Source organism: Podarcis liolepis (assembly GCF_965112155.1).
Source record: "Podarcis liolepis genome assembly, chromosome: 2".
NCBI classification, from domain to species: domain Eukaryota; kingdom Metazoa; phylum Chordata; class Lepidosauria; order Squamata; family Lacertidae; genus Podarcis; species Podarcis liolepis.
Window position 1 is genome coordinate 86,244,408 of NC_139555.1, and position 14,858 is coordinate 86,259,265.

A 14,858-nucleotide genomic window follows, 5' to 3' on the forward strand; every position below is an offset into this window, starting at 1 on the left:
GCAGGCAACAAAGGTGTGGTGTGAACTACATCCCCTGGTTTCGGGCCAAGCACCTTGATCAGAGCAAATGGCATGTGTATGTTTTGGTCCCCCAGGGAAGAGGAAAAAAGACTATGAAATCCATTCTGCTATGAGCCATTCATGGTCCAGCTCTTTCTCCCCTACCACACAAAATGACCCTTGCAGTCACTTTGCAATGGAATCTCTGTGGAGCTGTTGGCCAATTCACGTGACACGCCCGACCCCAAAATGAATTGTAATCATAGGCACCTTTAGGAAACAAGGTTTGTGAAATTCCAAATAACTGAAAATATTTTTGTGCACATCCCAATGTCCAAGAGCTCCCAGTGACCCAGGGTTTGGTTTTCTTGAAATGAAGGTCAAGGGAGACTGTGGTGCCATTAGGATATATGACTTTATTTACACATACATGGAACCTGCACATAGGACTCACCATGACCGCCTCTCTTCTTCTCTTATAATGGCAATGGCACCTATCTGAGAGGTGCCAGAACAAAGTTCTGGTGAGTTCCGGCTGAAAAAAAGCTCTGTATAACAGTATCTTGGAAGGCATGTCAGCTCCAGGGAATTCTGGGTCATGCCTCCCTCCCTCCCCGCCATGCTCCTATGTCCCACAGATCATTCATGGTGTTGACTTAGATCAGGGGTAGGCAACCTAAGGCCCGGGGCCTCGATGTGGCTCAATCACATTCTAAATCCGGCCCAAAGACGGTCCGGGAATCAGCATGTTTTTACATAAGTAGAATGTATGCTTTTATTTAAGATGCATCTCTGGGTTATTTGTGGGGCATAGGAATTTGTTCATCCCCCCCCCCACCCAAAAAAAGATATAGTTCAGCCCACCACATGGTCTGAGATACGGTGGACTGGCCCATGGCTGAAAAAGGTTCCAAACCCCTGACTTAGATAGTAGCAACTGTGTTATCACCAATTGTTCCGTGTATGTGGAGAAGCCTAATGATGCGACTCAGTGCTGTGCTGATCATTCACAGATACATATGGAACTTTCCAGAAGCATAGCTGTATTGGTCTGGGGTAGCAAACACAACTGAGCCTCAGAGACTAAGGATGAAATTCTTAGCTCATCATGGCAGCAGTGGGGCTTAACAGAGCAGTCAAACTTAGGCCAGCTAGGGTGGAAGTGAGTGGGGAAAGAAAAATATATTTTATTCCTCTTATGCCAGCTCAATGGTCTGGGCCCTTCATCTCAACCTGCCAGCAGCAGGGCTGGCTTAGGATCCAGACATTCCTTCACCAGCGCAGCTCTGATCCTTTGTCACTCCAGAATGGCACATTTGGGGGATTATGCTAGCAACCACCAGCAGGGCTACCATCAGTTGTAGCTTCTACCCACAGTTTTGAGCAGGGGCATGAAGGGGCAGAGACAGCCCCTCCCCTTGCCAGTGGCCACTGGGCAGAGCTGGGTGGAGGGACACCTCAGTCTCATCCAAACTCTGCAATGGTAAGTCAGGGCTTGGAATTACTCTGTTAATACATTTATTATTATATAAGCTTTCATGAACCACACTTCACTTCATCAGGTGCATGAAGTGTAATCCTAGATTGGGTGAGGAATGCAACAAAGTGAGATCACATATCCCTCTAAGCTCACTCTATAACAAGCAAAGAGCATCTTGAGGAAGTGGCTCCCATGTGGCATGGTCTCTGTCAGAATTGCTGCTTCTTTTGCCCCACATTTAGTCCCCCTTCACACATAGAGTTTTCATTAGCCACAGTTACACCACCCTTCCCCTGTGCTGGCTGGCTTCTCTTCTGTTAAATGCCCTATCCTTCCCAGTTTAACAGTTTTACTGCTTCTACTACTGGAAGAACAAAGTGTCTGGAAGCAGCTTCCCCCAGTGATCAACAATACAAGGAAATCTCTATTAGATGTGTTGAAGAGCCACCTGTAAAGCAAATATTTATAGCACTCAGACACCAGAGAAGGCTTCGCGGGGCTGACTGAGATCATGACATGCCAAAACCTGGGCAAATGACTGTAATTAAGTCTGGAGGAATCATGTTCTGCTTTTTATAAACAACTCAGCATGTGATAAGGCAGTTCTTGTGTGTCTGTGGTGCGAATACAACAGAGTGGGAAGGAATGGGGGATTAGTTTGTCTAAGCAAGATAGGTTAGAGCTTCAGCCTTTTCAAGGCACATGGAAACACAACCTATAAATAATGTGCAGCTCTGGGAACTAATTAAAAGGAGAGATTAAATCAGAGCCCAGCAAAGGAAAGCTTAGAGTAATTTGTGGGTGTCCTGTTGTTATTACTTAGTACAGGGATGGGAATCTAGAACTCATGAATCTCTTATCCAGTTTTTGTAATTCCATTTGTATTCTCAGCTTTTGGATTTTATTTTTTAAAAGACACTTTGGGTTGACTCAGGTGAAGTTATCACATGAAAGGAACAACTTCTGCTCATGTGACAAACTTCTCTCCTTTTGCTCTGCAACCCCTGCAATCTGCTCTGTAGGGTTAGGAGAACCCCAAAAAAGATTTTGGGGAAGGTTATTGGCCATGCAGGGAGAGGAGAGGAACAGAACGTTTAATTGTACATGAAATGTCCTTCTACCCACACATGGTTGTTTGAAACAATGCTTTATTTCCTGTTGGATACAGGTCCATAGTTTTGTAAATGATAAATCTCCCCTGCCAACACACATTTCTGATTGTGTGTGTGAACATGATTGGTTTCTAAGAACACTGGAGGGCAGGGTTGCCAACCTGCCCTCAGGATTGTGGGTGCCTGTTGCTGCAAGATGGACGTCTCTGCAGCCAGCGAGGCACCCTTTTCCACAGGGAGGGGCTCAGACTCAAGGGCAGAGAGACTCTGCTTCTGTGTCTGAGCCCCACCCCCCAAAAAGGGGAAATCTAACAATAATCTGGGCCCATTTTACCTCACCTAGGTTGTTAGTTAATCAAGAAAAGTGCAGGGTTCAATCCATTGCAGAGGCCTTGAATTAGCTTCAACCACTTAGGAAAGAGATGATACAGTGTGAAAAGGGGTTGTGATTTTTTTTACTGATTTCTTACAGATAATTTTTATTTTTTATTTTTGTAAACCATTTGAGATTTTATTGCAATCGAGTGGCATATAAACATTGTGAAACAAACAAACAAATAAATAAATAAATACAAATGGCATCTAAAAATAACCGATAACAACAAACTTAAATTGTTAGGGCAGGGTTGGAACAGCTTCCTGATGAAGACTGGCAGACATTTCCATTATTATCTATTATTATTATTATTATTATTATTATTATTATTATTATTGAAATGAGAGAAATGGTTCACATTTTACTGCAATCCTACCTAACCTATGCTTCCTGAAACAATACTAACGTGAAATGCAGGAATTATTTGCAATTCTCTTAATTTTGCGATACAGTTCTACAACCCAAAAATATGTACAAAAATGTGTATATGTCAGGGACTAGACAGAGGAGGAATGGTAGAGATCGCCTCCCCACCCTGACCCTTCCAGGGAGGAGGAAGAGGAAGACAGCATAGACTTACAACAGTGGTTTGCGGGAGGTCACAGCTCAGAGGCAGATGAAGGGCAAAGTTGGGAAATAATAGCAGAGGAGGAGGAGGAAGCGAGGTGATAGCTGATGGACACGGTGTCATTGGAAAGCCTTCCAGATCCCCCCCCCCGAACCCGGTGAGCCTTGAAAGTAGGAGAGCAAAGAGCTAGAAGACAGAGGGCATATAACAGCACCCGTAGAAGTGATGAATGAGCAAGTGGGAGAGTCGGGGGGTCGAAATTCACTTGGGACAATGCCGTTATCCAAGAGGCTGGGTTCTATAGCCTCTCTCTGTAATTACTGAATAAAAAGGGATGGTAAGAAACCTTCCCTTATGTTTGTACTTTCCTGGGAGCCGCTGACAGCATCCTGACAGTATATTAGGTGGGAATATAAAAATAAATAAATGCACATATTAGTGAAAGTAACATAACATGTTGCCATCTTGACTTTCGTGTGTGCCTACCTGTTGAACTCAGTGGCCAGGAGATGCCAATCTCATCCAGAAGACAGTTTTGTATGTATGCATGCCATGTATCTAAATATGTTGTCTATGCCACCATCACAAATTCATTATACAGTAGCTGTGTCTTACAGAGCAGATTGCTAGTTTTTCACCAAAGCAGTAACATGCTCGGGGAGGGGATGCATTCTCTTGTTATTGATGGGTTGCACACAGTTTCCATCTGTCAGCAGAAGGCATTTCTGCTAATGCAACGAGATCTCCCCCTTCCCCCTTCCCCTGTGTAACCCTAAATCTGCTCCAGAGGATTGAGGGGACCCTCCAGAGCAAACCTGTGATACTTAAGAGAGGAGAAGGGGAGAGGGAAGTCCCATTGCATCAGTAGAAGTTCACTCCCACAATGTTGGAGGTTCCCTAGTAGCTTCTATCACCCCCCCCCAAAACATGGCCTGCACCTACTCTCTCTCTCAAATACCTAAAATGTTAGCAGACAAGACACATATAAATGGGACTTTGGTTGTTGTTTTTAAAGTTGAATGAGCTTTTCTTAGCATTATTTTTCCACCCTTCATTGAATTTAAACACTGGCAATTCCAGTAAAGCCATTGGAAGGGGAATTGTCGGTATCCATTAAGATGCTGAGATTTCTCCCCTTTCATATTGGGCCTATTTCTTAATTTCCAAAGTAAGAGGCAGTGGGGTTCAAGAGTTCTGAGTCATTTCCCGACAGTAGATGCATAGAGGGTGCTTTGTGATGACCCAGTGGGGAAGGAAAGCTACTTTCCAGGTGCTCTGTGACACCCTCCTATGTTAGCTCTAGGAAGACTGGTCTGAAATGAAGTTCTGCCTCTGGGTCAGTGGCGTAGCGTGGGTTGTCAGCACCCGGGGCAAGGCAAGTAATTTGCGCCCCCTAACCCGTGGATTTGCGCCCCCTAACCCGTGGATTTGCGCCCCCTAACCCTAACCCCCAGATGTTGCGCCCGGTGCGGCCGGCCCCCCCTGCACCCCCCACGCTACACCACTGCTCTGGGTAGAGGACTACAGACTTTAGCTGGCAGCAGCAGACTTTTGTAATTACTATAAAATATTTTTGTTCTCTGCCCAGCTATATCTCTTTGAGGGGGAACAAATACTCGAGAAGCTTTGTTTTACCTGTGATGCAAAACCTTTCCGCTTTATTTTCCTCCCTGCCTTCCTTTCTGAAATTCAGTTTTGTTTCCCCTTCTCTCCTCCCCCCCCTCTCTCTCCCTCTCTCTGGCCACTGGATTCATGTCTTTTCTCTCTTGTTGCCCTCCCAGCGCTTCATTACTGTCATCTTTTTTCCCAGCCACTGAACCCTTGATGTTGTTCTAATTGACAGACGGGGTTTAAAAGCACATTTGAAAGCGCCTGTCTTTTTAAATAGACTCCTGTCTCATCAAAAGATGTACAGCAACATTCCATTAGAGCAAATCATTTGAAAATAGATTGGGCTTTTAGTAACTGTGGTTGTGTTTTTATAGTTGGGCTATTCAGCAAGGTTCTTCCGTTGCCCTCTATTCCTCTTTCTCTTCCATTCTAGAGGGGAAAAAGGAAGCAAGAAGAAGAGATACATTAAAGAAAGATTAGGGACTATTTCTGTTGTTTGGATTCTCCCCCACCCCACTCCCCTTTTCAACTTCTCAAGCAGCTTATTTCTACTATTCATTCTTCATTGCCGAGGCATGAAAGTTTTTGAAATGAAAGTGGTGATGAAAAATGCAAACACGCACACGTTGGAACGGAACAGGGAATAGAAAGGGAAAATAGCATTACTCTGCCCACCGTTCTGCCTGGCAAGACCAATTTCCATTGCCTTCACAATTTATCTATTGACAGCTAACCTTTGGCTTTGCTACAAGCGCCGTGTGTGGAGTGGTGCTTTGATGCACTGTCCCAGGAAGGCACTGAGCAACAGGCTGGTGCCCAAAAGAACCACAATAAAATCTTCTGGTTTGTTGATTTTATTTATTGAAAGGGTTTATTTCATCAAATAAATAAATAAATAAATGAATGTTGAGGGAGCCTTGCAGCAGGGATCAGCAAACTTTTTCAGGAGGGGGCCGGTCCACTGCCCCTCAGACCTTGTGGGAGGCTGGACTATATTTTGAGGGGGGGGGAATGAACAAATTCCTATGCTCCACAAATGACCCAGAGATGCATTTTAAATAAAACGACACATTCTACTCATGTAAAAACACGTGATTCCCGGACCGTCCATGGGCCGGATTTAGAAGATGACTGGACCGGATCCAGCCCCCGGGCCTTAGTTTGCCTACCCATGCCTTACAGCATCTAAGGAACAAGCCCAGAAGCAATCCTATCACTACCTTGAGGCTGTTTTTATGAAGGTCCTCAGGAAGCCATGGAGGTGCTGCTCCACTGGTGGGGAGGGAGGACTACTAGCAGGGCAACTCATATCCTCAGCACATGGACAGAGAGCTTGGCTGCTGTGCATGTTCCATCAGTGCATGTTCCATCCATTTTCCAGCGATTGGAATGTTAAGTATGACTGTTTAATTGACACTGAAATGAAAAATGGCTAAAGGTTTATTGCAGAAAGTTTAACATGCTGCTTTCCCATGAAGCTGTACTAAAGCCAAGTAGAGCACACTGAGCTCTTTCTAAGTTGAAGATTAAGTAACTGATTGTTGTTCTCTGGTAGTTAACGTGTGAGTGTTGTAACTTTAGATCATGTGATGAAGGTATTGAGTTGCAAATCTCCATTTTGAAAGGGACTTGCCTTTAGTCTTTGTCTCCCAAACTCAATCAAGTGAAACTTTCCTGAAGGGAGAGTAAACAGCCTAAGGCCAATGAAGGCAGGAATGCAGGCTATGGATAAAGAGACAGAGACCTTTCAAACTTTCTAAGATGCTGAGCCTGTGCTGGACAGCACAAGTCATTGTACAGGTATTTTTATGTACATTTAATGTTTTCATTCTGTTATGAAGAAAGTTTGCTAGTAAAATTTGAATAATATCTTTATGGGCCTGGAAAATGCTTTATTTCCAAAAGGAGTCAGTTCTTATGCTTTCAGTTGCTCCAAACTGCACAATATTAATATCTGCAACAGGTGAAAGGAAAAACTGAGTGTGTTGAAGGAGTGATATGGGTAGGCCTCCATGTTTCCATGACACATCCTCTGGAATGGCACAGAGATATATGCCAGCCTTGGGATGGTGCAGAGGCAGGAGGGAAGAAGGAATAGCTGCCCGCTCACCTCCCACCCTGGCTGCAGCAAACTGGTGGGGCAATGGAGGTGGCTGTGGCTCTACCAGCAGCTCTTCCTTCACCACAGTGACTCTTAGGCACACTCTAACCACCTAATAACCCAGCTTTAAAATGCAGAGAAGAAACATGTCACAGAAGATAAAAGAGACTCAAATCAAGGGATTGGTAAAACATCTATGCTCAGCAGGTTGAAAGCCTAGCTGAAAAATAATGTCCTTGAGGAGGCTTTTAATCACATAAGCAAAGAGGGGGCACTTCTATATTCCCGGCCTATTGATGGCAGGCAGGCAGGCACCTAACTCTTTTTGGTGCCAACTCAAAACATCTTTGTTTAGGCAAGCCTATTCAGACATATAGAAGCTGCCAAATGCTTTCATCAGGTTTTAGCTTATTGCCGATTTTAATTATTGTTGATTATTTTAAATATTTGTTTTTATTTGTTTTTACTGATAATTTTATTTATTCAAAATTCTATTTATTTACTGCATTTATATACCACTTTTCTCTCTCTCTAAAGGGGCTCAAGATGGCCTACATGGTCCTCCACCTCCTCATTTAATCCCCACAATAACCCTGTGAGGTAGGTTAGGCTGAGAAGCAATGACTGGTCCAAAGTCACCCAGTGAGCCTCAGGGCCAAGTGGGGATTTGAAGCCTGGTCTCCCAGGTCCTAGTCTTAGACTGTGCTCTGAGGTTTTATGACCATCCAGGTTAGGGCTGGGAGGTCCATATTGTGTGGAGACAGGGCCTTCATGTCATCTTTACCTTTTCCTGATTCACATTTAAAGAAAACATAATAGCCCTTAAATAGTTTCCCCACTTCCTCTTGTTCCTGCACATATTGTAAGCATACGGGCAGAGGTCCCAATGAATTCTGTTATTTTCCCATGCTGATGTAAGATTGCTAGGATATGGGAAGGGGGTATTCTACCTTTAATAATTACCTTAAAGGAACATTAAAATAGGTGTGGCTCTTTCACCCCTGCACTGTGATGGGAAATCCATGCCTAATGTATTTCTCAATTCTATGCAACTCTGAAAGATACAGGATCTAAAAGTTACAGGACTGCAATTTGTCTCCATTTAAATCAAAATCAGGAGAGAAACACCCCCCCCCCATAGTTGGCAGAAAGGCCTCCCAGGTGCATGCCAGATGTCCCTAATTTAATTACTTCCTGATTTTAAAGGATTGTCCCCCCCCCCCCCGAAGAGTCTATCTTCACAGGAGGCTACTACAGCTTCCTATAAACTCTAGGACAATATACTATAGCTCTACAGTGTTTCTAACATTTGAATTCTTTTTCTAGAAAGCTGAGGGAAACCTGTCATATGTTTCTGAGAGCTGTCAGTGAAGATTTCGAGTCAAGTGACGCTACCACTGGTTTCCCGTTGAGGAGTTGATTGATCAAGTGGGAATCAGGGTTCACATTTGGAGAAGTGGGTACCTTGTGCTGACAGTTAAGGTGAATCATTGGCACATGACAGCATAGGTATACTTAATTGGATGTCTTTCAGAAAGTGTGAAGAGATGAAGAAACTTTCAGTAGATGTTCTTCCTCAAGGTGGCTTAATGAGGATTTCTGCTGGCAGGCAGCAGGTTAGGGTATCTTATTAGTGTGAGGAAACGTGAGATGATTTCAATCTCAGAAGGAAAGGGTCAGCCATTTTCAGTTTTGTGCAGTCCACCCACTCAATGCCCCAGCACCCTTCCAAGGAGAGAGATAGCTGTCAGTGAGTCAAGCAGACAGTCAAGTAGACATGTTCTGTCAAGTGATGTCAGAACTGGGAGTGCTCTCTCTGTCTTTTCTGTTGCAGCTTCCCTGGTTTTCTAGCTGTGGAAATGAGAACCGGTCCCAGAAACCTCATCACAAAATGACACAGACATTGGTGTGGTAGATCCATGATGGTTTTCTTCCCTGGGGGTAGGGGGTAACAGAATGTTCATTTGAATGAATTATAAACAAGTAGCGGACATCAAAAACGGGGCAAGACTCAACAGTATAGAATCACAGATTCATAGAAGTAGGATCGTCTCGTCTAACCCTATGCAGTTCAGGAATCACAGCTAAAGAATCCCTGACAGATTTAGGGCAAGTCACATAATGCATAGATATTTTCTCCAACACCTCACCATTGCTCCTCAGTGCCCCCACTTCCTGCAACTGCCACCTTATTCTGCTTTGTGTTGGTAGTGGCAAAATTCAGGTAGAAGTACCTTCCAAGAGTAGAGACCTCCATGCATGGAGGGCCATTGCCTGTTTTGGAGCATTTATTGCAGCCTCTGTGCCCTATCCCATGCTGTTCTGGAGAAGCTTTGGGGTCATGGAAGGGACTGTCAGTGGTGGGGCTTGCAAGGAGAGCATGGGATTGCTCCCCTTTGCCAAGTTTATTTCTGGTCATGGTTCCTTGTATCCAGCTTGTCAACACTGTGGTGGTTATTCTTTTTGAAAAATGTTTTTATGGTGCCCGAGGACCCTGCTATTTTTATAAGAATGTAGGCTATACACAACAACCGTTTAAGATCTTTTTTTTAATCATCTGAATCCTTTTCACCCACATCTGAATCCTCTTCACCCAAGATACGCAACCATTGTGTATGATTATGTTCCAGCCATATAGCAGAACCAGCTACATATATTTAACTCCCACAGATCACACAATTCAGAGCACAATGGTGACACAATAAGCAAGAGGGAAGCGAGAGCAGATAACACAACACATTGAGCCAACCTGAAGAGCACAAGTCGAATCATAGACATACAACATATCAGTGATGAATCAATACATTCCTGTACCCATTTCAACAAAGAAACAAACTTCTCAAAGAACCACATGCCAACAGTCTGAAAACAGAAAGAAACTGAAACGGTATCTCTCGAATATGGCACAAAGGAGACAATTGAAGCAAGAGACAAATACACAGCATTTAAGTGCTATTTAAATATTTCAAGATGGTTTTAAAAAATATTTACAGATTAATGTGAAAATGGAGCCGAACAGAATGTGAAAAAACTTGCAAAAGTACTGTAAAAAATAGGCAGATCTGCCCATCCGAGTTTCATTTAGCTACTAAGGCTAAGACCCTTTGATAAAGCTGTGCTTCAAGAATGTGTTTCGCCCTTTTGTGAAACTATCTAGCTTGCTAGCTATCACTATCAGATCTTGGGGAAGTGGATTCCATAAACTGATTATGCATCGTGTGTCCTGAACCTGCTGCCACTCAATTTTATTTGGTGACCCTATATTCTAGCATTATGAGAGAAGGAGAACAAATGTAGAGGGGGCAGGAAGGTTGTTTTGACAGCTCTAGTGTCAATATGCATTTCATATCTTAGTATTTTATGGATGAAAGCAATGTCTTTCAACTTTGAGCAAAGAAATATCAAAGAAACAGAAGATTTGAGAGTTCCCAAGTGTGGAAGAAGCACAATTAGGAGCAGTATTAGAGTCTCTTACCTGCTAACAACTCTGGAAACTCTTACCTTTCCTCTTTCATTTGCCGATATTTTCTTCAGAAATACCATATCAATGTAATTATGACACTTCTAAAACCACCGAAGCTCAACTGCGACGTACCTAGTAATCATGTCATGAGAAGCTTTGCCTCTTCATTCTCCATAGCGTTACACAACAAAAGGTTCAGTCCAGCCAATTACCACTGAGAAAATAGGGCGAGACTTCTCCTAGATTTAAATGAAACCTTTATTCATACACTTGTGGTCAAATTTATTGTCCAAATGTTGATGGACTACAACTCCCATGACCCCCCACTCACCTGGGGGGTGCCACATGTGAAGCTACATAACCTGAACTTTCCATAAAAAGACGTAAACCGAAAAGCAGCCATTCATTAATGTTCACACTGCTGTGAATTTTGCGATGCAGTTTCCCAACATGGGCAAAGGAGTATAAATGCATATTTTGGTGAAAATAACATGGGGAAATACATTCTATTATGGAAAATTGCTTCTAAAATGAGTATATTAGGCAAAATTGCATACAAAAAAATGTGTGCATTAGGAGAAATGTACACTAAAAAGATTAGCAATATTGCAAAGCAATATAGAAATGTAGAGGACTGAACTTGGATAAATGACAAATTCATCCATTCCTAACCCCAATCAACATGGCCAGTGATCAGGGATGATGGGAGTTGGAGCCCAGCAACATATGGATGACACCAGGCTGGAGAAGTCTGGCATAAAATTATGATATTGCTATAATTTACTTTGATCTCCAATCACAAATCAGGACCTTGTAAGTGGTGTGTGGATGTGTGTGTAGGTTACCAAGCTGTTGTGTTGTAACTTTCCCATTCCTGTGACAGAAAGAAATGCTTCCCTTTCTGAAATCTTTAGCAATCAGGAATTGGGAAGAAATTATGCCCTCCCCAAAATCTTTATTTCCACTCCCTCGGTGTTGCAATTAAGTCTGAGAAAGGGGCCAAGGCAGCACACTCCGACCTTCCCAAGAGAACCTCTCTGTGCTCTTTTCTTGCTTTCCGTGTCCTGGCTCCTTGTGTCGTAGCGATAATCTCTGTCGCTTTGTTGAATCTTCACAATAAATGGCCTTTGAGATTGATTAAAAACCCTCTGCTCAGTTCTGGCTCAGCATCGATTTCAACCGTTGCTGCTTCTAGCTTTATGTGCTGTACATCATAGAAATCAGAGATGGAAAAGACCTATTAGGTCCCATCTGGTTCGCCTCCCCTCCCTCCCCCTCTCTGCATGGGCCAGCAGTTTCTCCTTGCCCTGCCTGATAAATTCAACCCATCTCTCTCTAGTCTATCCTGAGCTGCCGTTTGTGGACATTATTCCAAACCCGTAAGGAAATGTCTGCATTGGTGGGTGGATTCGCTTTTGTGTTGCTATTTCTGGTGTCTTTGTTTATTTATATTTTGTTTCTCACATGAAAGTTGAGCGCTTCCTTGTTGCCAGGCTGACTCCAGCTACAGATATGAAAGCTGCCTCCCCCCATTCTTGCAGAGTGTTGAAGGATGCAAGGGAGGGGCATTTCTGTTCACGAGTGTGAATAAATCCTTGACCTACTACCACGTCTGCTAAAACAGATTTTTGCAGGTTCATGCTGTGATTCAAAAACCTGCCAACACTGTTGGGTCAGAGATGACAGTGTTACCCAGAAGCATAAAAGGAAAGTATCCAAACTGGGGATCGGAAGATGGCTGAAGGTCCCGGTCCAAAATGGCTTTTGCTGGTAGTAGGGCTTTCACTTCAACAGCATCCAGCCATCATGTTGGCTTCCCCAAAATGGGGCCTATGGGGGTGGCCACTTGCACATCCTGAGAAGCAAATAATAATAATAATAATAATAATAATAATAATAATAATAATAATAATAATAATAATAATTTTTATTTATACCCTGCCCCAGTGGCGTAGCGTGGGTTGTCAGCACCCGGGGCAAGGCAAGTAATTTGCGCCCCCTAACCCCCAGATGTTGCGCCCGGTGCGGCCGGCACCCCCTGCACCCCCCACGCTACGCCACTGCCCTGCCCTCCCCAGCCAAGGCCAGGCTCAGGGCAGCTAACAAGCAATAATAAAAACAAGTTGAATGGGTACAACTTAAAAACAAGATTAAAATACAACATTAAAATATTGAAACATTGAAATATTAAAATGCAGCCTCATCACAGGAGGAGAAAGGAAAAATAAAAAAGAAAGGGGGAGGGAATCAAATTGGCTCCAAGCCAAAGGGCCAGGCAGAACAACTCTGTCTAATTAAGCCGTATACAAAGTAAATAACAAGTTAAAATTTAATTAAAAAGAGGGCACAGATTTGTGTAGAATTTGTGTATCTTGATTTATATGCATGAATCCAAATTCAGATAAATATAGGTTATGCTTCACTTTTTTCCATTCTGACGTCTTAAATATCCCTATGCAAGATTATCCATAATACAGGAAATTCTTCTAAAACTTAGGGACTAGCATCACCCTGGGCAGCAGATCCTTACCTTAAGGAATTAACTTAAATTCACTCTTACATGGACATCTGCTTGGCTGACTTCAGTCATTTTAATAGCTTGTTCACAGATGCCAGAGCCAGAGGTTACTCATCTCTTGGGGAGCATATTTGATTCCCCCCCCATCCTATGCCTCTTTACTTGGATGTAAGTACCACTTTGTCCAGTGGGGCTTACTCCCTGGTAAGTATGCATAAGATTTCAGTGTTAATGTGTGAATATAGAATATAGTTAGTTCTCATTTTGGGACAAATTTGGTTTTGCGTGCATCAACTGTGTGGATTTCAAAATAACTAATGCTGATTTATACTAATCTTGTCAAGATGGGCATCCATTCTGTAGCACGGGAAATTAGCAGGAGCAAATATAAAATGCTGGAAGGGGTAAGTTTTATAACTGAGCTCAGAGGAAAGGATGCAAAAACTCAGCACCGGGTGGCAAGAATTCAGCATTCAATAACCCAAATTGGAAACAGACTGATATCTTCCAACATTTGATAGAAGGAAATTGGTACACTTGGTTGTTAAATGAGCAAACCGTTTGTACATTAGTGAGAGAGCAAAGCGAACAAACAGGTTTTCCCCCAGGTGTTGAAGGCAAGGGAAAGAAACATCCGCAAAACAGAGGATTATTAAAATGTCAGCCTAAAAGTACAAACAGGATCCCTCTGACACATGATCTTTAAGATCAACCAAGTGCGGCTTAATGACGAACGTCAACTCACCATGCTTCTTGGAGGTGTAAGATGTAATCTTTACATGCAGGATGGTGATCAAATTGTTTAATTGAGAACAAACTCTAACACAGAAAAGCCCAAGCGAAAACTGCAGCTGCTCCCCACCCACACACCTAGGCTCCTGCGTTCCCAAGTTTTGTGTAAATCCTGGACTGGAACTACTCTGTTTAAAATATGGAGCAGAATCCCTAATGTTATAATATCTACAGGAAATATGTATGCCCTTTCTGTTAGTTCTGATATTTGCTGGATGTCTATGGGTATATAAAAATGATCACTTTAAGCTTAGCACATTTTATAGCATAGATGCATTGTCTATGTTAAATCTCTGTTTCCCCATCCTGAGATAGTTTGGAGCATACATCTAAAATAATTAAATAGATGTGGTCACATCCAAGATGCAAGCAGGTTGTTTTATGCAAACTGCTTAAAGATGTTAACAATTAAGCAGTATACAAATCATGTTAAGTAAAAACAAAAATAAAGTAAATGAATTCCTTAAAGAGAAGGAACAGACTTAGGATCAGAACTTCAGCATTTAATTATTGGCTGGATCTTTTGAGCTGTGTTGAATTTGAGGCTGGTAGGCGAAGGACTGTGGTTCAGTGGCAGAGCTCTGCTTTGCATGCAAAAGGTTCCAGGTTCAATCCCTGGCAACTCCCAGTAGAGCTGGGAGAGATTCCTGTCTGAAATGCCATAGGGCTGCTGCCAGTCAGTGCAGGGACCATATTGAGGCAGATCAATCAGTGGTCTGGCTCAGTCTAATACAACCTCCTGTGTTCTAGGGACTAAGTGAGGACTTCCAATCAATACAACAACAAAAGTGATTCTTTTTGTTAATGCTTAGCATTGTCTACACTGACTGGCAGGGG

The 14,858-nt window shown here is 42.9% G+C and overlaps 1 long non-coding RNA gene across 2 annotated transcripts in view; it reads right to left on the reverse strand.

Annotated features, from left to right (window-relative positions):
* LOC310701024 overlaps positions 1-14,221 on the reverse strand; it is a 21,830-nt gene extending 7,609 nt beyond the window's left edge. For both annotated transcript variants that reach the window (XR_014522896.1, XR_014522897.1), the window contains exons 1-2: positions 13,975-14,221; positions 10,844-10,950 (exon numbers count right to left, since the gene is read on the reverse strand). This is a non-coding gene — a long non-coding RNA (uncharacterized lncRNA). The remainder of the gene's footprint in view (positions 1-10,843; positions 10,951-13,974) is intronic.
* Positions 14,222-14,858: the final 637 nt, after the last annotated feature.